The sequence below is a fragment of the Heptranchias perlo genome, chromosome 1 (assembly GCF_035084215.1).
Source record: "Heptranchias perlo isolate sHepPer1 chromosome 1, sHepPer1.hap1, whole genome shotgun sequence".
NCBI lineage: Eukaryota > Metazoa > Chordata > Chondrichthyes > Hexanchiformes > Hexanchidae > Heptranchias > Heptranchias perlo.
In genome coordinates this window covers 63,147,736-63,171,523 of record NC_090325.1, presented here as the reverse complement: position 1 = coordinate 63,171,523, position 23,788 = coordinate 63,147,736, and the positions used below count along the sequence as shown (strand labels likewise).

General features: G+C 44.8%; 1 protein-coding gene across 1 annotated transcript in view; it reads right to left on the bottom strand.

Annotated features, from left to right (window-relative positions):
* The window catches only part of LOC137332157 (sodium channel protein type 4 subunit alpha-like), a 160,618-nt gene that overhangs the window by 6,636 nt on the left and 130,194 nt on the right, over positions 1-23,788 (bottom strand). The gene's annotated exons all lie outside the window — the stretch shown is intronic.

The following is a 23,788-nucleotide window of genomic DNA, read 5'->3' as shown; positions in this document are numbered from 1 at the left end:
ATCACATGAATCTCTGCTACATATTTAAAACAATTTTTGGCATCATAATTGCAATCTAATTAAGATTTGACTGATACAAAATCAAGTGCATAGAAAAACTCACAACCATAGAAATCATAGAATCATAGAAAATTTACAGCACAGAAGGAGGTCATTCGGCCCATCGTGTCCACGCCGGCTGAGAAACGAGCCACCCAGCCTAATCCCACTTTCCCGCATTTGGTTCGTAGCCCTGCAGGTCACGGCTCTTCAGGTGCACATTCAAGTATTTTTTTAAATGAGTTGAGGGTTTCTGCCTCTACCGCCCTCTCAGGCAGTGAGTTCCAGACCCCCACCACCTCTGGGTGAAAAAAATTTCCTCATTTCCGCTCTAATCCTTCTACCATTCACTTTAAATCTATGCCCCCTGGTTATTGACCCCTCCGCTAAGGGAAACAGGTCCTTTCTATCCACTCCATCTAGGCCCCTCATAATTTTGTACACCTCTATCAAATCACCCCTCAGCCTCCTCTGTTCCAAGGAAAACCACCCCAGCCTATCCAATCTGTCATCATAGCTAAAATTCTCCAGTCCTGGCAACATCCTCGTAAATCTCCTCTGCACCCTCTCTAGTGCAATTACATCCTTGCTGTAATGTGGTGACCAGAACTGTGCGCAGTACTCAAGCTGTGGCCTAACTAGTGTTTTATACAATTCCAGCATAACATCCCTGCTTTTATATCTATGCCTTGGCTAATAAAGGAAAGCATTCCATTTGCCTCCTTAACCACCTTATCTACCTGTCCTGCTACCTTCAGGGATCTGTGGACATGCACTCCAAAGTCCCTCACTTCATCTACACCTCTCAGTATCCTCCCATTTATTGTGTATTCCTTGCCTTGTTTACTCTCCCCAAATGCATTACCTCACATTTCTCCGGATTGAACTCCATTTGCCACTTTTCTGCCCATCTGACCAGTCCATTGATATCTTCCTGCAGTCTACAGCATTCCTCCGCACTATCAACCACAAGGCCTACCTTTGTGTCATCCACAAATTTCTTAATCATGCCCCCTATGTTTAAATCCAAATTGTTAATGTATACCACAAAAAAACAAAGGACCTAGTACCGAGCCCTGCAGCACCCCACTGGAAACAAACTTCCAGTCGCAAAAACAACAGTCAACCTTTACCCTTTGCTTCCTGCCACTGAGCCAATTTGCCACATTCCCTTTACTTTTTTGACCAATCTGCCATGTGGGACCTTGTCAAAAGCCTTGCTAAAATCCATGTAGACTACATCAATTGCACTACCCTCATCGATCCTCCTTGCCACCTCCTCGAAAAATTCAATCAAGTTAGTCAGACATGCCCTCCCCTTCACAAATCCGTGCTGACTGTCCTTGATTAGTCCGTGCCTTTTTAAGTGACAGTTTATCCTGTCCCTCAGAATTGACTCCAATAATTTGCCCACCACCGAGGTTAGGCTGACTGGCCTGTAATTACTCGGTCAATCCTTCGCTCCCTTTTTTAACAACAGTGCAATCCTCCGGCACTACGCCTGTATCCAGTGAAGTTTAGAAAATGATTGTTAAAGCCTCCGTTATTTCCTCCCTGGCTTCTTTTAACAGCCTGGGATACGTTTCATTCGGCTCTGGTGATTTATCCACTTTCAAAGATGCTAATCCCCTTAATACTTCCTCTCTCACTATGTTTATCCCATCCAATATTTCACACTCCTCCTCCTTAACTTCAATCCCTGCATCATCCCTCTCCTTTATGAAGACAGATGCAAAGTATTCATTAAGAACCATACCCACATCTTCCACCTCCACACATAGTTTACCATTTTGGTCTCTAATAGGCCTTACTCTTTCCTTAGTTATCCTCTTGCTCTTAATGTATTTATAAAACATCTTTGGGTTTTCTTTGATTTTACCTGCTAATATTTTTTCATGCCCTCTCTTCGATTTCCTAATTTCCTTTTTAACTTCACCCCTGCACTTTGTATACTCCTCTAAGCTTTCCGTAGTATTGGATTCCCAGTGACTATCATAGGCTTTCTTTTTCTGCTTTATCTTACCCTGAATGCTTCTGACATCCAGGGGGCTCTAGATTTGGCAGCTGCTCCCTTTTTTTTGTGGGAACATGTTTACCCTGAGCACCTTGAAACACCCCTTTGAATGTCTCCCACTGCTCTGACACTGATTTACCTTCAAGTAGCTGTTTCAGTTTACTTCTGCTAAATCACTTCTCAGTTGAGTAAAATTGGCCTTTCCCCAATTGAAAACTTTAACTCCTTTTCTGTCTTTGTCCTTTTCCATAACTATGCTAAAACTAACTGTATTATGATCACCACCACCAAAATGCTCTCCCACTGCTACTTCTTCCACTTGCCCTTCTTCATTTCCTAGATCTAAATCCAGAACTGCTCTCCCTCTCGTTGGGCTTGCTGTATACTGGCTAAAAAAATTCTCCTGTATACAATTTAAGAATTCTGTGCCCTCTATACCATTCACACTGTTTGTATCCCAGTTAATAGTAGGGGACATCAACTACCCTAATATTACTGCCCTATTGTTTTTGCACTTCTCAGAAATTTGCCTACATATTTGCTTCTCTATCTCCCTCTGACTGTTAGGGGGTCTATAGTACACTTCCAGTAGTGTGATTGCCCCTTTTTTGTTCTTTAGCTCAACCCATAAAACCTCATTTGATGACGTTCTAACATATCATCCCTACTCACAACTGTAATTGTTTCCTTAACCAAAATTGCCACCCCCCTCCTTTTTTATCCCCTCTCTATCGCGTCTGAAAACCCTGTAACCAGAGACATTGAGCTGCCAAGTCCTGCCCCTCTTCAAGCCATGTTTCTGTAATAGTTAAGATATCATACTGCCACGTGTCTATCTTTGCCCTTAGCTCATCCGTCTTATTTCCTATACTCCTTGCATTGAGGTAAATACATTTAAGGACTGCCAAACTCCTCTGTTGTTTATTTTCTAACCTTCGTTCCCTCTGCCTTCCAGACTCATTCACTAGTTTTCTGCCTTCCATTTCCAGTTCTGACTTTATCCCATCTGAATCCACACTCAGGTTCCCATCCCCCTGCCAAGCTAGTTTAAACCCTCCCCGACAGCACTAGCAAACCCTCCCGCAAGGAGCTGTTGAGGTGCAACCCGTCCGGCTTGTTCAGGTCCCACCTCCCCCGGAACCAGTCCCAATGCCCCAGGAATCTAAAGCCCTCCCCCTTGCACCACCTTTGCAGCCATGCATTCATCTGCTCTATCCTCCTATTTCTACACTCACTAATGCATGGCACTGGGAGTAATCCAGAAATTACTACCTTTGAGGTCCTGCTTTTTAATCTTTTTCCTAACTCCTTAAACTCTGCCTGCAGGACCTCATCCCTCTTTCTACCTATGTCGTTGGTCCCGATATGGACCACGACCTCTGGTTGTTCACCCTCCCCCCTCAGAATGTTCTGCAGCTGCTCAGTGACATCCATGACCCTGGCACTAGGGAGGCAACATACCACCCTGGAATCATGCCTGCAGCCGCAGAAACACCTGTCTGCTCCCCTAACTATGGAATCTCTTACCACTATTACTCTCCTCCCCCCCTGTACAATTGCGCCACCCATGGTGCTCTGATCTTGGATCTGGCTGCACTCCCCAGAGGAACCCTCTCCTTCACCAGTATTCTGAATACTGGTTAGAGAGTGAGATGCACTCAGGGGACTCCTGAACTAACTGCCTGGTTCTCCTTGTCTGTCTGGCAGTCACCCAGTCCCTCTCTGCCTGCACTCTCTTAATCTGCGGGGTGACCATCTCCTGAAACGTGCTAGCCACAAAACTCTCAGCCTCGCAGATGCACGGCAGTGATGCCAGCTGCTGCTCAAGGTCCGAAACCCGGATCTCGAGCTCCTCCAGCTGATGACACTTCCTGCACATGTGGTTGTCCGGGACGTGTCCTGGAGTTCCCACATGGCACAGGATGCGCAATACAGAACCAATATGAAGTCTATTGTAAAGCAAAGTAAACTGCACATTTTTTCCCCTTGGTATGCTTTTGTTCTGTATCGTGCAGGCAAATATAACAAAATTAGAATATAAAGTGTACCTTTTGAGATTACTACTTGTAACAGAATGTGCATTTGCCTATATTAAGATGATTTGCATCCATTGCACTAGTTATCAGCTTTGACTCAGTGGTAGCGTTCTTACCTCTGAGTCAGAAGGTTTTGGATTCAAGGATTGGAGCACATAATCTCATTTGACTCTCCAGTGCTGTACTGAGGGAGTGCTGCACTGTTGGAGGTGGAGTTTTTCATTTGAGATGTGGAACTGAGGTTCTGTCTGAGCCCTCACTACTCGCAGAGGAGTCGTAGTGTCCTGACCAACAGTTAAACCTAGATGGATTATCTGTACGAGCATGCACATGTGAATTAGTTCCTGATAATCTTGGTTAGACCACACTTGGAGTACTGTGCACAGTTCTGGTCTCCATACTACAAAAAGGATATGGAGGCACTGGAGAAGGAGCAAAAAAGATTTACAGGATAACTGTAGTTCCGGGAATTGCAGTTCCACAAGATGTGCGCCACAAGGACCTGCAGAAGAGCAGAGAGAGGAAGAATGGAGGGGCCAACGTCGCAGGGGGCACTACTCTCGTGAGAGGGTATACAGACAGAGACTGAGCTTCCTGGACCTCTCTGAGGAGCAGTGCCTACACAGGCTCAGATTGAGTCGGCAGGGGGGTCGCAGACATCTGCACACTCCTTCATGCAGAGCTGCTCCCGGATGGGCCTGGTGGCCACGCATTGCCAGTTGCAGTTAAAGTCACCACTGCCCTCAACTACTTTGCCTCCGGATCCTTCCAGGGTGCCACCGGTGACATCACCAGGATCTCTCAGTCGTCTGTACATAAGTGTATATGACAGGTCACAGATGGCTTGTTTGCAGGGCATCCGACTACATCAACTTCCCCATCAACGACATCAACCAGACTCAAGGGCAGTGGGTTTCCACTCTTTGGCTGGCTTCCCAGGGGTACAGGGCACAATTGATTTCACACACGTACAATCAGAAGACATACACATGAGCCAGGACTGTTCATCAACCGAAAAGGATATCACTCCATCAATGCGCCGCTGGTTTGTGACCACTCAAAGAGGTTTCTGCAGGTGCGGGCCAAATTCCCTGGCAGCTGCCATGATTCCTTCATTCTCTGCGAATCCAACATCCTGGCCCTCTTCCACACACAAAACAGACTAAAGGGCTGGCTCCTTGGAGACAAGGGATACCCCCTGCAGATGTGGCTCTTGACACCTCTGAGAAACCCCACCAGCAAGGCACAGCAGCGGTACAATGACAGTCATATCACCACCAGGTCTGTCATTGAACAAGCCATAGGAATGCTGAAGATACACTTCAGGTATCTGGATCGATCTGGGAGCCCTTCAGTACTCACCAGCGAGGGTGCGTAGAATAATAGTTGTGTGTTGCATCCTGCACAACATTGTTCAGCAGAGAGGGTTACCGGTGGATGAGGTCCCATGTGCTCAAGAAGCAGCCGCACCTGCTATCAACATTGAAGAAGAAGACGAGGAAGAGGAGGAGGAGGAGGAGGAGGAGGAAGAGGATGACGATGGGCGAAGCATTGGCAGAGCAGCGTCTCACCTGGTTGCTCATCATGCCAGGGAGTCATTCGTATTTAATAGATTCTCATAGGGAGATCTGGAAAGTGACTTATAGTCAATTACTCAGACCACCTGGGATGGCCACCACGACCACCAACAAAACCACCCTCCACCCATCCCCCACCTCAGGTTGCACAATACAGTCCTACACCTACACTTACACACATTGTATACACACCCAATGGGTGGCATCAAGTCTCACCATTCATGATGAAGCACATGAAAGGGCACTTTCACAAAAGCCAGTCAAGAATGGGCAAGACGTGGCAGTAGTGGTGAGAATCATAACATTTAATGTGCATTTAACAAAAATCAAATATAAATAAAAAACATGACAGTCTGTCAGCTGCCCTTGTGCATACCCTTGGTGATTACCAAACCTTCCACTTCCTCTTCCTACCGCTTCTACATGGTGCATCCCCTGTGGCTGCAGCAGAGGTAATGGCAGATTGCTCAGATTCATACCCGGAATGCTTAAATGATTTCGGCCTATGCCCTTTGGGTTTTGGACCCCTTGAGGGCCCCACGAAAGACTGCTCCGCTTGCACCTATGCAGGGGCAGACTCGGTCACCTGGAGAGGAGGCAGCATTGTGGGTACTGGTTGAAGGTGGGGGGGGGGGGGGGGCAATGGGTGAGATGTGGGAGCATTTTGAGTGGTGTCCCCACTTCCGTGTCCCCTTTCGCCATCATTCCTCTCCTGGGCCACGGCCACATCACTCCTACCACTCTGCTGGACAACAGCTTGGAGAAAAATGTGGCGTGTTCTAAGGCCACAACTAAAGTATTAGCCTGCCTGTTTAAGGCGGCAGACATGTTGACATCCAGAATCCACACGACTGTTGACAGGGCCTGAATGGATTCATTTGTGAGCCGTGCTTGAAGCTCAATGGAGGCTGCCATTCCCTCCATCGCAGACAGTCCCGGATTTACCTGCGTCAACAGTCCACTAACGCTGCAGGTGGACTCTTCCAGCCTCTGAGTCAATGTGGAGACTGAGTGTGGCAAGTCTTCCGGTATGTCGCAAAGGTGCGTTTGTACCTAAATCATTCTCCTTTTCAAGGATGGCCCCTGAGGTTCAGCATCTGTGCCAAGCTGAGCATAGCTTGGAGAGGAGTGCGCCCACCGACGCGGACTCTCCACCTTGCCACCAGTGTCTGCTCGTGCTCACTTGTGTGTGGTGACTCACCAGGTGACAACCCAACTGCCTCTCTAATAGGACCCACCGAGGTGTGAGTATCTGCGCTGGTGCCTGGCTCACTAAGATGTGATGGTGCACCTTCAGAGGCAGGGAGCTCCTCTGAGGAATTGCCCTCGTCCACATCTTCAGTCCGTGACGTCCCTGGAAGAGAACATACAGCAATATTAAGAATCATCGCAGAAGTAATGTTGCCATGAGCATACTGAGGTGTGCAACAGGTCAATCATTGATAACATCAATTCATGTTGTGTGTGAGGGATGTTAAAGTTCTGTCACCAGACCTTTGCGGGGTGCCAGTTTCAGCATCCCCGATGGCCAGGCACTCCACCGTATGACTTATAGCCAAGGCTGCCTCCTCCGCCTCCTGGAGGGCCACTTTTTGTGGAGGCCCCTTTCCAGTCCTCGCCCTCTCCCTTGCATTTTGTGCTCTCTTCTCCTACAAGGGGAGGAAGCACAGATGTATGAGCGTGGCTGACGTGGTCACCCGATGGATGCATTGCTCTGGGTCAGGATGACAATGAAGCAGATGCATCAGAGGGTGACTATCAGACAGATTAATCACATTGCATCAGGATTGGGGTGAGTGGGAGTGGTGGGTGAAGAAGTGCACAGAAAGTGAAGGCAACTTGACACTGAGCGTTAAGTGGGTGTGAGGAGTGATGTGATGGAGTAGGTTTCACAGGGCAGTGTGAGGGGGGCGGGGGGGTAATGTTCACCACAGAATTCAGGTGAATCAGTAACTGTACTCGCTTTTCCTGATCTGGTTAGGTCATTAAATCGCTTCCTGCATTGCAGCCACGACCGGGGCACCGTGCTCCAGCTGTTTACCTGGTCTGCCACCTCCAGCCACGCCTTCTTTGTGGCAGAACTAGGTTTCTTCCTCCTGCCTGGTGGATTTAGGACCTCCCTCCTGATTCTCACAGCGCCCAGTAATGTCTCAAGGGCTGGCTTGGCTCTGTCATAGAGTCATAGAGTTATACAGCACGGATAGAGGCCCTTCGGCCCATCGTGTCCGCGCCGGCCATCAAGCCCAGTCTAATCTAATCCCATATTCCAGCATTTGGTCCGTAGCCTTGTATGCTATGGCATTTCAAGTGCTCATCCAAATGCTTCTTGAATGTTGTGAGGGTTCCTGCCTCCACAACCCTCTCAGGCAGTGAGTTCCAGACTCCAACCACCCTCTGGGTGAAAAAGTTCTTTCTCAAATCCCCTCTAAACCTCCAGCCTTTTACCTTGAATCTATGCCCCGTTGTTATAGAACCCTCAATGAAGGGAAAAAGCTCCTTAGTATCCATCCTATCTATGCCCCTCATAATTTTGTACACCTCAATCATGTCCCCCCTCAGCCTCCTCTGCTCCAAGGAAAACAAACCCAATCTTCCCAGTCTCTCTTCATAGCTGAAGCGCTCCAGCCCTGGTAACATCCTGGTGAATCTCCTCTGCACCCTCTCCAAAGCGATCACATCCTTCCTGTAGTGTGGCGACCAGAACTGCACACAGTACTCCAGCTGTGGCCTAACCAGTGTTTTATACAGCTCCATCATAACCTCCTTGCTCTTATATTCTATGCCTCGGCTAATAAAGGCAAGTATCCCATATGCCTTCTTTACCACCTTATCTACCTGTTCCGCCGCCTTCAGGGATCTGTGAACTTGCACACCAAGATCCCTCTGACCCTCTGTCTTGCCTCGGGTCTTCCCATTCATTGTGTATTCCCTTGCCTTGTTAGTCCCTCCAAAGTGCATCACCTCGCACTTTTCCGGGTTAAATTCCATTTGCCACTGTTCCGCCCATCTGACCAACCCATCTATATCGTCCTGCAGACTGAGACTATCCTCCTCGCTATTTACCACCCTACCAATTTTTGTATCATCAGCGAACTTACTGATCATACCTTTTACATTCATATCCAAGTCATTAATGTAGACCACAAACAGCAAGGGCCCCAGCACAGATCCCTGTGGTACCCCACTGGCCACAGGCTTCCAGTCACAAAAACAACCTTCGACCATCACCCTCTGCCTTCTGCCACTAAGCCAGTTTTGTATCCAAAGTGCCAAGGCACCCTGGACTCCATGGGCTCGTACCTTCTTGACCAGTCTCCTGTGGGGGACTTTATCGAAGGCCTTACTGAAATCCATGTATACCACATCCACTACGTTACCCTCATCCACACGCCTAGTCACCCCCTCAAAAAATTCAATCAAATTAGTCAGACATGATCTTCCCTTGACAAAGCCATGTTGACTATCCCTGATTAATCCTTGCTTCTCCAAGTGGAGACTAATTTTGTCCTTCAGAATTTTTTCCAATAATTTCCCTACCACTGATGTTAGGCTCACTGGCCTGTAGTTCCCCGGTTTTTCCCTACTCCCCAACAGTGCTAGCAAACCTCCCCGCAAGGATATTTGTCCCGCTCTGGTTCAGATGCAACCCGTCCGACTTGTACAAGTCCCACCTTCCCCAGAAGCAGGCCCAGTGATCCAGGAAACTGAAACCCTCCCTCCTGCACCAACTCTTTAGCCACGCATTCATCTGTTCTATCCTCCTATTTCTATACTCACTAGCCCGTGGCACTGGGAGTAATCCAGAGATTACAACCTTTGAGGTCCTGCTCTTTAATCTGCTACCTAGCTCCCTAAATTCTTGATGCAGGACCTCATCTCCCTTCCTACCTATGTCATTGGTCCCAATGTGGACCACGACCTCTGCCTGCTCACCCTCCCCCTTGAGAATGCCCTGAAGCCGCTCAGTGACATCCATGACCCTGGCACCAGGGAGGCAACAAACCATCCTGGAGTCACGTTTACGGCCACAGAAACGCCTGTCTGTTCCCCTTACGATAGAATCCCCTACCACTATAGCTCTTCCACTCTTTTTCCTCCCAGCCTGTGCAGCAGAGCTACCCCTGGTGCCAGGAAGTTGGCTGCTGCTGCCTTCCCCTGATAAGTCATCCCCCTCAACAATATCCAAAGCGGTATATTTGTTTGAGAGGGGGACGGCCACAGAGGACCCCTGCACTGCCTGCCTGCTCCTCTTACTCTGCCTGGAGGTCACCCACTTACTTCCTGCCTGTACAACCTTTACCTGCGGTGTGACCATCTCACTAAACGTGCTATCCACGACGTTTTCAGCATCGCGAATGCTCCATAATGGGACGTTCCTTACTCATTCTGCCTCCTTTCTCCTTCAAAATGCATTGTTGAAGTGGCCCTTTAAATAGTGGGCTTTAAACGCGTCATGCGGGTGCGCCACATGCCCGCTCCGCAGCTTGAGCACGCGAAACCCGGAAGTTCAGTTAAGTGGCTTCAATAGAGTCGCGATCTCTCGGGAATGCACACGAAAACTTTTTCTGGGTTTCCCACCTGCTTATTGACCCCCCACCCCGACTGTGGTCCCGCCTCATAGTTAAAAATTAGGCCGATATCTCCACTTGCGGGGGAGTCCAAAACTAAGGGCCATAAATATAAGATAGTCACTAATAAATCCAATAGGGAATTCAGGAGAAACTTCTTTACCCAGAGAGTGGTTAGAATGTGGAACTCGTTACCAGATGGAGTAGTTGAGTCGATCAGCATGGATGCATTTAACGGGAAGCTAGATAAACACATTAGGGAGAAAGGAATAGAAGGATATGCTGATATGATGAAGTTGGGTGGGAGGAGGCTCGTGTGGAGCATAAACACCGGCACAGACCACTCAGGCCGAATGGCCTGTTTCTGTGCTGTAAATTCTATGTAATTCTATGTAATAATAGTTTAATTTGTTAGTTGTTTAATTGTCCACACCATCTCTTTCAATTCTAAAACATCCTATGTAATTGATTAAATTATTTCCCATCTACTTGCTGCTCCTCAGTGACCTCATCCGAAAACACGTCAGGTTCCAAATATACATTGATGACACCCAGCTCTACCTCACCACTACCTCTCTCGGAATAAGGGAGTAGCAGCTATCGACGGAGTCCGGTTTTGACAGAGTCTATGATTGGGAACTTGGTGAGCGAGAGGATTCGGTGCAGTAAGGGGTGAGGTGCATTTGATTAGTCAGCAGAGCAGAGAGGAGCGTACCGAAAGCGGGTCACAGCAACAACAAAACAAAGCTGCAGTGTGACGTCACAGGTAAGGCAGGAAGGTGATTCTTTCTTAGGACTTTGGGCTAAGTAACTTATAGCATAAAACTAAATTAAAAAAAAACTAAACTTAGTTTAATAAATTAAACAAGGCCAGTACTTGGTTCAACCTAAAAATAATTTGATTGGCATTGTAGTAATCAATTAAGTAAATAAAATAGTTATGAGGGAGTGCAGCGAAGGTTCACCAGACTGATCCCTGGGATGGCAGGACTGTCATATGAGGAGAGATTGGGTCGACTCGGCCTGTATTCACTCGAGTTTAGAAGAACGAGAGGGGATCTCATTGAAACATATAAAATTCCGACAGGGCTAGACTGACTGGATGCAGGGAGGATGTTTCCCCCGGCTGGGGGGGTCCAGAATGAGGGGTCACAGTTTCAGGATACAGGGTAGGACATTTAGGACTGAGATGAGGAGAAATTTCTTCACTCAGAGGGTGGTGAACCTGTGGAATTCTCTACCACAGAAGGCTGTGGAGGCCAAGTCACTGAATATATTTAAGAAGGAGCTGGATAGATTTCTAGACACAAAAGGCATCAAGGGGTATGGGGAGAGAGCGGGAATATGCTATTGAGATAGAGGATCAGCCATGATCATATTGAATGGCGGAGCAGGCTCAAAGGGCTGAATGATCTACTCCTGCTCCTATTTTCTATGTTTCTATGTTTCTAAGAGATGTGTTGCAGCTGCAATATGTGGGAGCTACCGGACAGTTTTGTCCAGGGCGACTACATCTGCAGTAAGTGTCTGCAGCTCAAGGAAAACTAGCTCCAAGTTGAGGAGCTGGAGTCCGAGCTGCAGACATTGCGATGCATCAGGATGCATCTGTAATCACCAGGTATTGTTCTCTGACTATAAATGCAGTAACATTCAAGGAATCCCACACTTCACCTGACGAAGGAGAAAGCCTCCGAAAGCTTGTGATTTTCAAATAAAACTGTTGGACTATAACCTGGTGTTATAAGATTCCTTACATCAGGGAGGGGGAAAGTTACCTGGACACTTTGATCCAGGAGGCAGTCACACCCCTTAAACTAAATACGGTAGAATTGACATGTGGTCAGGGACAGGAGGGTGTGACTGTGAGTGAGGCAGGTACGGGGATCCAGGAGGTAGCATTGCAGGAGCCTCAGCCTCTGCACTTGTCCAACAGATATGAGTTTCTTGCAGCCCTTGTGGACGAGTGCAGGGACTGCAGGGAGGATGAGCAAACTGGCCACGGCACCATGGTTCAGGGGGCCATTCAAGTGGGGGGAGTAAAAAGGAATGTGGTTGTAGTAGGTGACATTATAGTTAGAGGGATAGACACTGTTCTCTGTAGCCAAGAGCGAGAGTCCCGAAGGCTGTGTTGCCTACCCGGTGCCAGGGTTAAGGACATCTCCTCTGGACTGGAGAGGAACTTGGAGTGGGAGGGGGAGGATCCAGTTGTCATGGTCCACGTAGGTACCAATGACATAGGTAGGACTAAGAAAGAGGTTCTGCTGGGGGAGTTTGAGCAGCTAGGGACTAAATTAAAAAGCAGAACCGTAAAGGTAATAATCTCCGGATTATTACCGGAGCTATGAGCAAATTGGCACAGGGTAAATCAGACCAGAGAGATGAATGCATGGCTCAATGATTGGTGTGGGAGAAGTGGGTTTCAATTCATGGGGCACTGGCACCAGTACTGGGGAAAGAGAGCTGTTCTGTTGGGATGGGCTTCACCTGAACTATGTCGGGACCAGTGTTCTGGTGAACCAAATAACTAGGGCGGTAGAGAAGGCTTTAAACTAAATGGGGTGGGGGGAGGGTTCAGGTGGGGTGAAGTTTAGATTGATAAAGAGAAAAGACAAGGAAGTAGTACAGGAAAGTGATGGGGGTAATGATAAACAGAGTGTGTCAGGAAAGGAAAGAGTGTACAAACATAAGAGTGCACTAGAAAGTGGGGCCAGGATAGGAAAGAATAGCAAAAAGACAAAATTAAAGTTTCTTTATCGGAATGCGCGCAGCATTCGTAATAAGATAGATGAATTGACGGCACAAATAGAAACAAATGGGTATGATCTCGTGGCCATTAGAGAGACATGGTTGCAAGGTGACCAAGGTTGGGATCTAAATATTCAGGGTTATTTAACATTTCGGAAGGATAGGATAAAAGGTAAAGGTGATGGGGTAGCTCTGTTAATAAAGGATGAAATTGATATAATAGTGAGAAATGATCTTGGCTCAGAAGATCAAGATGTCGAATCAATTTGGTTGGAGGTAAAAAATAGCAAGGGAAATAAATCACTGGTGGGAGCAATATATAGGCCCCCTAACAGTAGCTACACTGTAGGGCAAAATATAAATCAGGAATTAAGGGGGGCTTGTAAAAAAGGTAATGCAATAATCATGGACGATTTTAACTTTCACATAGATTGGACAAATCAAATTGTCAAAAGTAGCCCTGAGGAGGAGTTCATAGAGTGTATTAGGGACTGTTTCTTAGACCAATATGTTGGGGAACCAACCAGGAAACAGGCCATTTTGGGTCTGGTAATGGGTAATAAAATATGATTAATTAATGATCTCAAAGTAAAGGATCCCTTGGGAAGCAGTGATCATAACATGATAGAATTTCACATCCAGTTTGAGAGCAAGGATCTTGGGTCTGAAACTACTGTATTAAACTTAAATAACGGCAATTACAAAGGAATGAGAGCGGAATTGACTAAAGTGGACTGGGTAAACAGATTTGATGGTGGATAAGCAGTGGCAAACATTTAAAAATATATTTTATGACTCGCAACAAAAATATATCCCTGTGAGGAGGAAAGACTCCACAAAAAGGGTGAACCAACCATGGCTAACTAAGGAAGTCAAGGATGGTATCAGGTTAAAAGAAAAAGCATACAACATAGCAAAGATTACTGGTAAGCCCGAAGACTGGGAAAACTTTTAAAAACCAACAAAGGATGACTAAAAGAATAATAGAGGGAGAAAATAAATTATGAGAGTAAACTAGCAAGAAATATAAAAACTGACAGTAAAAGCTTCTACAAGTATATAAAAAGGAAGAGGGTAGCCAAAGTAAACATTGGTCCCTTAGAGGATGAGACTGGGGAAATAATAATGGAAAAACAAGGAAATGGCAGAAGAATTGAACAGATATTTTGCATCTGTCTTCGCAGTGGAAGTCACTAATAACATACCAAGAATAGTAGAAAATCAAGGGGCACAAGGGAGGGAGGAACTAAAAACAATCTCTATCACTAGAGAAAAAGTACTAGGTAAACTAATGGATCTAAAGGCTGACAAGTCCCCTGGACCTGATGGCTTGCATCCGAGGGTCTTAAACGAAGTGGCTACAGAGATAGTGGATGCATTGGTTGTAATCTTCCAAAATTCACTAGATTCTGGAAAGGTCCCAGCGGATTGGAAAACCGCAAATGTAACACCCCTATTAAAGAAGGGAGTGAGACAGAAAGCAGGTAACTATAGACCAGTTAGCCTAACATCTGTCATTGGGAAAATGCTAGAATCCATTATTAAGGAAGTAGTAGCAGGACATTTGGAGACTCATAATACAATCAAGGAGAGTCAACATGGTTTTACGAAGGGGAAATCATGTCTAACAAATTTATTAGAGCTCTTTAAGGAAGTAACGGACAGGGTGGCTGAAGGGGAACCAATGGATGCAGTATATTTGGATTTCCAAAAGGCGTTTGATAAGGTGCCACATAAAAGGTTACTGCACAAGATAAGAGCTCATGGTGTTGGGGGTAATATACTGGCATTGGCTAATTAACAGAAAACAAAGAGTCGGGATAAAAGGATCATTTTCAAAATGGCAATCTGTAACTAGTGGGGTGCCGCAGGGCTCAGTGCTGGGGCCTCAACTATTTACAATATATATCAATGACATGAATGAAGGAACAGAGTGTATTGTGGCCAAATTTGCTGATGGTACAAAGATAGGTGGAAAAGCAAGTTGCGATGAGGGCACAAAGTGTCTGCAAAGGGATATTGACAGGTTAAGCGAATGGGCAAAAATTTGGCAGATGGAATATAATGTGGGAAAATGTGAAGTCATCCACTTTGGGAGGAAAAATAAAATAGCAAAATATTATTTGAATGGAGAAATACTACAAAATGCTGCAGTACAGAGGGATCTGGGTGGCCTCGTACATGAAACACAAAAAGTCAACAAACAGGTGCAGCAGTTAATCCGGAAGGCAAATGGAATATTGGCCTTTATTTCTAGGGGGATTGAGTATAAAAGCAGGGAAGTCATGCTACAACTGTACAGGGTGCTGGTGAGACCACATCTGGAGCACTGCGTACAGTTCTGGTGTCCTTATTTAAGGAAGGATATACTTGCATTGGAGGCATTTTAGAGAAGGTTCACTAAGTTGATTCTGGGTACGGAAGGGTTGTCTTATGGCGAAAGATTGAACAGGTTGGGTTTATACTCAATGGAGTTTAGAAGAATGAGAGGAGATCTTATTGAAACATATAAGATTCTGAGGGGATTCGATAGGGTAGATGCTGAGAGGATGTCATCCCTCATGGGGGAATCTAAGACAAGGGGGCATAGTCTCAGAATAAGGGGTCGCCCATTTAAGACGGAAATGAGGAGGAATTTCTTCTCCCAGAGGGTCGTGAATCTTTGGAATTCTTTACCCCAAAAAGCTGTGGAGGCTGAGTTATTGAATACATTGGCAGAGTTAGACAAATTTTTGATCAGCAGGGAAGTCAAAGAATATGGGGAAAAGGCATGAAAGTGGATTTGAGGTAAAAATTAGATTAGCCATGATCTCATTGAATGGCAGAGCAGGCTCGAGGGGCCGAATGGCCTACTCCTGCTCCTATCTCTTATGGTCTTATGGTCTTGACTCCTCCACTGTCTCTGATTCGTCACACTGCTTGTCTGACATCCAGTACTGGACGAGCAGAAATTTCCTCCAACTAAATATTGGGAAGACTGAAGTCATTGCCTTTGGTCCCCGTTACAAACACTGTTGCCTAGCTATCCTTCTCCCTGGCAACTCTCTGAGGCTTAACCTAACCGTTCACAACCTTGGCATCCTGTTTGACCCTGAGATGAGCTTCCGACTATACACCGCTCCATCACCAAGACCGGCTACTTCCACCTCAGTAACATCTCGTTTCCGCCCCGTCTCACATCAACTGCTGCTGAAACCCTCATCCATGCCTTTGTTAACTCTAGATTTGACTATTCCAAATGCTCTCCTGACTTGCCTCCCATCTTGCACCCTCCATAAACTTGAGCTCATCCAAAATTCTGCTGCCCGTATCCTAACTTGCACCAAGTCCCGTTCATCTATCACCTCTGTGCTTGCTGACCTACATTGGCTCCCGGTCCAGCAATGACTCAATTTTAAAATTCTCATTCACGTTTTCAAATTCCTCCATGGCCTCACCCCTCCCTATCTCTGTTATCTCCTCCAGCCTGACAACCTTCCGAGATCTCTGCTCCAATTCTGGCCTAATCGTTTCCCCACTGGCGGCCGTGCCTTCAGCTGCCTAGGTCCTAAGTTCTGGAATTCCCTCCCTACACCTCTCCACCTCTCTACTTCTCTCTCCTTCTTTACCTTCACACCCCTTGACTAAATATAATTTGGGTGACTTTTCACTAGTTATATTATATATTTTATGCTGAAATGAAGCTAAAATTGCTTTACATTGATGCACAATATTTCGTATTACTGCCCTATAAATGGAAAAGATAAGATCTTATGGACCTCCTACCAAGACCTGTGCAAACCTTGCAATGTACAAGAGCTTATGATGCCATATAAATAATAATCAAATCACAAAATATCCATGCATGGTAATAGAGGCCAATTTTAGAGAAGCCACTTACAGACCCTACAAGGCTAATTTAAGGTGAAAGTATAGAATCATTTGATTATTACCAGATGATAAGCACTGAAATCCCTTGAAACAGCAACATATCCCATCCTAATTCTGCTTGTATACAGAAGAAGTGTGGATAGAAACTGAACAACTAGTTTGTTTAGGTTGACCTTTCGATGTTAGCTGTGGTTCAGTGGGGAGCATTTTTGCCTGAGTCAGAGGGCTGTGGGTTCAAGTCCCACTCCAGGGAATTAAGCACAAAATGTAGGCTGACACTCCAATGCAGTACTGAGGGAGTACTCCACTGTCGGAGATACCAACTTTTGGATGCGACGTTAAACCAAGGCCCTTTCTACCCGCTCAGGTGGACATAAAAGATCCCATGACACTATTTTGAAGAAGAGCAGGGGAGTTCTCCCTGGTGTTCTGGTCAATATTTATCCCTCAACCAATACCTCAAAAATAGATTATCTGGTCATTATCACATTGCTGTTTGTGGGACCTTGCTGTGCACAAATTGGCTGCTGCATTTCCCACATTACAACAGTGACTACATTGGCTGTGAAGCAGTTTGGGATGTCCAGAGGAGGTGAAAGGCACTATATAAATGCAAGTCTTTCTTTCTTTCTGTGACCTCATGTAACATCATTGTAGGAATTGAAAACCTGAATTTTTTTTTGTATTTTTCATATAACTAATATATGCAGCTGGAATTTCAACACAATGAAGAATTTAACATACATGAAATATTTTAGCATTCAAAATGATATAAAATTATCATTGAAAAACAGTGTCAATATTTTCCATCACTTAATGAAAATATTCAATTTCAACACTACATCCTCAGTCAAATGATGCAGACTATGATATTGGCCTGAAATTCTAAAGAAACTCCACCTAACCTCACAGAATACAGTTTAAGGGGTCACATTAATTTGCAACAGCTGTTAGCTCAACACTGGGCTGCTAGCACAGGATTTGCTTGCAGCAGGGTGGAGGGATGGTGCAGGTAACTGCAGAGATATTTTTCCATTTTCTCTCTTTATTTTTACTGGGCTCTGGTATTTTCTTTTCAGTGGTTCTCAATTCTTTTCAGGATGGGCTCCAGTAATCAAACTTTTTTGTTGTTGATACCTAGCAAAAAATTTCTTCATGAAAAAACAAAGCACTTTACTGTATTCGATAAGTGAGGAAGCAATGGAGCTGTATAATAAGATAAAGTTTCAGTTAGATAGTGTTGGTTTTATCAGCGCAATCTGTCCGAACCTGCGTAAAAGATTGTGGAAAATCAAGTGCAATTTACATCAGGCGTAATTGAGTTTCTACGATCTTTTGCACTGGTTCGAAAATCATCGCACCCGAAGCCGGCCCCGCCCTCAAAATTGGCCACGCCCCCTGATTGAAATAACAAGGATGGTGAGTTTCCATCAATTCCGCCCGTTTGCGGCCGTTTGAGGAGGGTCTTCAAATTAAGCTTGTTTTCTTAGACAAGCAGGCACTAGTAGGTATGTTTTAAATGTTAAAAAATATTAAATTTGCTAAGAAATTGACTAGTGTACTCCAATGAAAGTAGTAAATGGTTCAGTGTAGTTTTTTAAAATCTCATTTTCAGTCATTTAAAATCAGGTTACTCACAGGTGGAGGACCAGACGCTCTTATTAAAAATGCTTATTTTTTGTGATAAACTCATTTTCAGTTGTATTAATAAAGCTGCACCAGGTTACCATTCTTAAATATATCTTAAATACATCAATGAATATTTTCATTGCAAAAAGAAAAAAATAAACGCTATCACTCTATTAAGCTGCCGGATTGCACTGGTTCACGGAAGATTTTATGCTTGTGATTATGTAAATGGATTTTAGCAGAAACTTGAACTGTAATCCAGCCGGCACAATTTTTGGGTGCAATTTGCGCCCAATTACCGATTGCACCCAAAGCGGAAACTCTACTCCTATAAATTTATGTGCAGTGAACGAGAGGAGTACTGGAACCTGAGGGTACTAATGGACACATCCAAGTAATGTTTCACACATTGAAGAATATTATATATATTTTTTAAAAATTTGTTCATGGGATGTGGGCGTCGCTGGCAAGGCCAGCATTTATTGCCCATCCCTAATTGCCCTTGAGAAGGTGGTGGTGAGCCGCCTTCTTGAACCACTGCAGTCCGTGCGGTGAAGGTTCTCCCACAGTGCTGTTAGGTAGGGAGTTCCAGGATTTTGACCCAGCGACAATGAAAGAACGGCGATATATTTCCAAGTCGGGATGGTGTGTGACTTGGAGGGGAACGTGCAGGTGGTGTTGTTCCCATGTGCCTGCTGCCCTTGTCCTTTTAGGTGGTAGAGGTCGTGGGTTTGGGAGGTGCTGTCAAAGAAGCCTTGGCGAGTTGCTGCAGTGCATCCTGTGGATGGTACACACTGCAGCCACAGTGCGCCGCTGGTGAAGGGAGTGAATGTTTAGGGGGTGGATGGGGTGCCCATCAAGCGGGCTGCTTTGTTCTGGATGGTGTCGAGCTTCTTGAGTGTTGTTGGAGCTGCACTCATCCAGGCAAGTGGAGAGTATTCCATCACACTCCTGACTTGTGCCTTGTAGATGGTGGAAAGGCTTTGGGGAATCAGGAGGTGAGTCACTCGCCGCAGAATACCCAGCCTCTGACCTGCTGTTGTAGCCACAGTATTTATGTGGCTGGTCCAGTTAAGTTTCTGGTCAATGGTGACCCCCAGGATGTTGATGGTGGGGGATCTGGTGATGGTAATGCTGTTGAATGTCAAGGGGAGGTGGTTAGACTCTCTCTTGTTGGAGATGGTCATTGCCTGGCACTTGTCTGGCGTGAATGTTACTTTATCAGCCCAAGCCTGGATGTTGTCCAGGTCTTGCTACATGCGGGCATGGACTGCTTCATTATCTGAGGGGTTGCGAATGCAACTGAACACTGTGCAATCATCAGCGAACATCCCCATTTCTGACCTTATGATGGAGGGAAGGTCATTGATGAAGCAGCTGAAGATGGTTGGGCCTAGGACACTGCCCTGAGGAACTCCTATGAAAGATATATGTTTAGTGCCAGGTTTCAATCTCAAGGAGAAAGCATTGATCAATATGCAATAAATTTGTTGCCAAGTCATGTGAATACGAATCCCTTGTAGACAGCCTCATTAAAGAAAGAATCAAAGCTGGGATAAAAGAAGATCAAGTCAGAGCCAGATTACTAAGGAAAAATAGCTTAGGTCTGCAGGAAGCATTTGATATTTGCAGTGCAACAGAAGCCAGCAAAAGCCAACTAGAACACTTATGTCATACCAGCATCGTTAGAAGTAATGTGAATGCAGCAGAGATGTCACTTCATAAAGTGAAAAAAATCAGACCTAGCTGGTCAAAAACAGATCATGAATTGTAAAAATTGTGGTAAGCTGCATGACGGGGACAATATCCAACCTACAGCCAAATGTGTATGTGATGTGAAAAAATGAAACCATTTTGCTAAAGTATGATAAGACAAAGAAAATCAACCTTACCAAGAACCAAAAAAAAACTTCATAGTGTGGAAAAGTAGTCTGGGCGTGAGAATGAGACAGGCGATGATGTCAGACAGGTAATGATGTCAGACAGGCAATGATGTTGAATGGACAGTTGACCACAATGATGAATGACAGACGCGTTTGTTTCAAATTAGACACATGAGCCCAATGTAATGTTGTGCCACAGTCTTTTGGTAGGTTATAAGAAGCCAGGTACAAAATTATGCAAGTCTAAGGCAAAGTTGGTGAAATACTTTGGCCACAATGTCAAGCCAATAGGAAAATGTAATGTGGTGTGTGAAATATAAAGACAAATATTAAAGTCTAGAGTTTCAATTATGGAACAGTGAGTACAGCCAGTCCTTGGACACTGCACATGCCAACAGTAGGACGGATCAAAAGAACATTACAGCCATTAACAATAAATGCATAAAAGTGACAGAGAAGTATGCTGATACATTTAAAGGCTTGCAATGCATGGTAGGAAAGCAGAGTGTATGACTGAAGCCAGATGCTCAACCAATCATTTATCTATGAAAGAAAGTGTCACTTGCACTTTGTGATAAAGTTTATGATTAGGTAGACAGAATGGAGAAACTTAAGTAATAAAGAAAGTGAAAGATATAAGGCAAGGGGGTCAGGAGTATGGTGACAGTAGTCAAGCGGATGAGTGAGTATATGTCTTGACCTTAAAGATAAGGCTAGAGAAAAGGAACATTATCCAGTGCAGATCATTGAGGAAGTAATGTCATAGTTATCAAAGCTAAAATCTTTTAGCATGCTTGCTGCAACTTTTGGTAAGTACAATTTGATGAAGACTCATCAAAATTGTGCACATTTAATGGTCCTTTTGGCAGATATGCCCTTTGGGATCACTTCAATTGTGGAAATTTTCCAACACATTGTGACACAGGTGCAGAATCACATTGAAGGAATGGATGTTATAATCTGTAAGAATATTAGAAATAGGGAAAAATTGACATCTTTTTCCTAAAGCTAGTAACCATCATGCTCTGCAGGCTATGCTGTGCATTTTGCTGAGTCTGCGGTTTATTTTGCTGAATTGCAAACTGTTAACCTTTGATTAGTATTTGACCCCTGTCACCTTCCCTGCTAGACACAGCAGCTATATAATAAAAGAGGAACAATGACCAAAAAAGCAGAACAATAATCCAAAGATAGCAGCAAGACCAGGACCCTGATGAGATAGCTAGACAATGCTACCTCGAAAGAGGTTTTGTGGTTAAATGAGTAATGTTAAAATAAATGGACCATCTTGATTTATTAGAAAAATGACTTTGCAAAAGGGTCTCGTGGTTAAATGAGTAATGTAACAAGCTGACCATCTGGAATTCTTTGAAAAACAACTTTCTTAATCTATAAGAGTCTCATGAGTGAGACTAGTTACTTCTAGAAGTAAAGGGAATTAGGGGTTACGGGGAGCGGGCAGGAAATTGGACATGAATTTAGATTTGAGGTTAGGATCAGATCAGCCATGATCTTATTGAATGGCGGAGCAGGCTCGATGGGTCGATTGGCCTACTCCTGCTCCTATTTCTTATGTTCTTATGAGTGTTGTTCCATATATGGTGTGAGTTTCCTGCCGGGGGAACATAAAATCCCAACGTTTTTTGAGTTCAGGGTAGAGGAATCAGTGAAGACTACCAGCTATTGAAAGAACACTTAGCTGTCTGAAGATAATACTGCAGTCAGAAGAACACCCGGCCAAGAGAAGGCTACCTCACTGTGGGAAAACTCGAAACGACCACATTGCCAACTTAATTATGACCTCTGCCCAGAGATCAAATGGGGTAAAATTGTTTTGATCTTTGTTGTCTAAATGTTTGATACTTCTACATGTTCGATTTGACTATTAATAAATGAAACATTGATTACCAATTGGTGTCACCTCTGAATCTGTTACATAAAATATAATATCCTGATTTAGGGAGAGAATAAACAGAAACATGACCAAATGTTGGAAAAGGTCCTGAAACTAACCAAGCACATGTGCATGCCTAAAGTAATACAACCCAGATATATTGAAACCACTCTGACAGAAAAAGGATTAAAAAGTGGAAGCAATCAAATACATGAGTAAACCAAGCAACAAGAAGACCTGCAACGATATGTGTTGCATGGTGAAATATTTAGGTAAGTTCCTGTCTAAGTCGTCAGATGTCACAAAACTGCTAAGAAATTTACATGAAAAAGACATCAAATGGCATTGGACTGAGGAACACAATGGGAATTTTCAAGAGATGCAATGCTTGGTGATGGAAACTCTAGCCTGAAGTACTAAAACGTGACCAAAGCAGTGAAGATTATCATTGATGTTTCCAGTTCAGGAGGACCAACTAATAGCTTATGCTTTACGAACATTTAAACCAACTCAATGCAGGGATACCCAAATCGAGAAAGAATTCACATCTGTAGTAGATGGATGCAAAAAGTTCTACCATTATGTCTATACAATACATTTTGTGGTGGAGAGTGATCATAAAGTTCTAGAGACAATTATGAAAAAGTTATTTCATTAAACTGTACCTAATTTACAGACTGTGGGAGAAAGATTGGTCCTCGTCATGCCTGATTTTTGGATGAAAAATAGAAGCTGGGGGGACCAATTTCTGGGCATGATCTCCTGTGCGTGGTTTCCAACCCCGGAAGTGTGCCAGTTGCCAAATTGGCAGCCAACAACTTCCACGTGCCCGGGGTGCCCTCCTAAAACAGGTGTTGATCCCCTTGAACATGCAAATTAGGAGCCTGGCATCTGTTTTAGTACCGTGTTATCAAATTCGGCAGAAACTGGGCCCAACTTACACCGCGAATGCTCTGCTCAGTTTTTCCGGGTCTATAGCCTCTAACCAGCAGTCCTTAAAGGGATCAGTGAACTGCATCGGAATGACAGATTGGCGACTGCAGCTCGCCAATTTTATGGAAATGAGGTCGGAGGCCCAATTTGGAGCGAGCTTTGGGCCTTCATCCGCACGTTCCAGATGCGTCGCTCACTTCGCTCTGGAATCCGGCATGAAACAATTTCTTGGCCTATGTTACGTAAGGTGCAAAAGTACAGTTTGACAGTAGACTATAAGAAAGGTACAGAACCACATGTAGCTGATGTGTTGAGTCAAAGCTACCTACTTGAAACCAACTGCACAAATGACAAAGCTGGTCAACTAACTGCATGATATCCTGTTTCCCAATGTCACAAGCAAGACTAGGCGAGATGATGACAGTAACTGAGAAAAAACAGCCCCTACTGAAGTTAAATCCCCTGATCTTGGAAGAATTTCCAGAGATAAAATCTGAAGTGGAACCTGAGGTTAGTAAGAGTGAACCAGAGTAAAAAGCTGAACCTGAAATTGGTAAGATTGAATAGGAACTGAGATACCCTATCATAAAGCGACAGCTT